General features: G+C 32.6%; 1 non-coding gene across 1 annotated transcript; it reads right to left on the bottom strand.

Annotated features, from left to right (window-relative positions):
* Positions 1-474: 474 nt before the first annotated feature.
* Positions 475-581, bottom strand: LOC138398487 (U6 spliceosomal RNA). The gene has a single exon (XR_011235978.1). It is a non-coding gene; the product is annotated as a U6 spliceosomal RNA (small nuclear RNA).
* Between the last annotated feature and the right edge of the window lie 1,196 nt (positions 582-1,777).

The following is a 1,777-nucleotide window of genomic DNA, read 5'->3' as shown; positions in this document are numbered from 1 at the left end:
ACAAATATTGGGTAATGAAATAAGATATGAAAAGGAAATGTGTACAGAAGGAGAAGCAAGAAATAACTGTCTTTGTTTATAGATGATATGATTGTCTATGGAAAATGTCCCCCAAAATATGAAAGAAAAAAAAAAAAAACTCTCCAGGAAATAATAAGGCAATATAGCAAGGTTTCAGAATACAGGATTAAAAAAATTATTTCAAAATATTAAGGGGGTACAAATGTTTTTGTTACGTGGATAGCTTTAAAATGCTTTAGTTAGAACTATAAATGTGCCCATCACCTGAATATTGCTCATTGTGTCTGTTAGATAGGCTTTTACCCCTCCCTTCCCCCATTGCCCCCCCTTCTTGATTTCCAATGATTTTTACTTCTTTCTGTGCCTGCATGTGCACATCAATTATTTCCAAATTATTAGTGAGTACATGTGGTGTTTGTTTTTCTATTCTTGAGATACTTCCCTTAGAAGAATAAAAATATGGAACACTTCATGAATTTGCATGTCACCCTTGTGCAGGGGCCATGTTAATCTTCCCCATATCTTCCCAATTTTAGCATATGTGTTGCTGAAGTGAGCACCGTATCTTGGTTTCTAATACTATTGTCCAACAAAAGGAACCAGAGATCCTTAGAGAAATGGCTGAATCTAGGACTGGGGTAGAGAATATACAAGCTGAGCCTGGAGCATCTTGTAGTGCCAGAAAGTAAGTGTGGGGGAAAAAGCCTACATTGGGGGGTTATATTAAAGGAACATGGAAGGCAATTGAGAGAGCTCTGAAGGACTAAAGCTGAATGTATTTGAACAATAAAATAAATAAATAGTATTAGATTATAAGTCAAAGTATACAACAAATATACCTGAGCTTATAGTGATATAAATATGTAAATGAATAAATAAATAAATGGGAGAAAAGAGACAAATATCTCTTGCAAAAGAGCTCCAAATAATTTATGTAGATATTTCATCGTCAAGGAGGGAGAGCATAAATCTCCACTATTTATATGTAAGCTGTGTATAGTGAGTTTTTCCAAAGAGAACAGTATGGAAATTGAGGTAAACAGTAACTTTGCAGTTGAGAAACCTGTCAACACACCCTCAGCCAGGTGATCAAGGTCAATGTTTATAGTGATAAATCATGTTGACAGTATGTACCCTTGATATAATATGATAAAAATGGCTTGTTACCTTTTATTAATAGTAATGTTCCTATCAAAAACCCATAACCCCAATCTAATAATTTAAAAAATCAGGCAAATTCCAGTAGAGGGCCAGTCTGCAAAATACTTGACCAGTACTCCTTAAAATTGTCAAGGTCATCAAAACCAAGAAAAATATGACAAATTTCATCAGCCAATAGCAGCCTAAGGAGACGTGACAAATAAATATAATGAATACTAGAATAGGGAAAAGACATTAGATAAAAGTGCATAAGCTAAACCACTAAAGTAATGGCTCATTATATTTCTATGCTATATATTGTTAAAATACCTTTAATGTCTTTGAGATCATAAAAGTGCATGTGTTTTTATACTAATCAAACCATAATATAAAAATTAAAGAAGTCTTTACAATAATAGCATTTCAATGCTTTGCAAAAATACCTAGTTTCTGAAGTAAAAAGAAATTACATCTGAGAGGTCATTGATTAGGTAAGAAATGGGCTAATTTCCTGTTAACATAGTTTATAAAGAAGCCAGCCAGATACAGTTCATGAATTTTCAAATAATATTCTATTTTCCTAACTTCTATTAATGTTTTAATTATATTTGTGAAA

This window comes from Eulemur rufifrons, chromosome 17 (assembly GCF_041146395.1).
Source record: "Eulemur rufifrons isolate Redbay chromosome 17, OSU_ERuf_1, whole genome shotgun sequence".
In the NCBI taxonomy this organism is placed as follows: Eukaryota; Metazoa; Chordata; class Mammalia; order Primates; family Lemuridae; genus Eulemur; species Eulemur rufifrons.
This window is presented reverse-complemented; position numbering and strand designations above follow the sequence as displayed.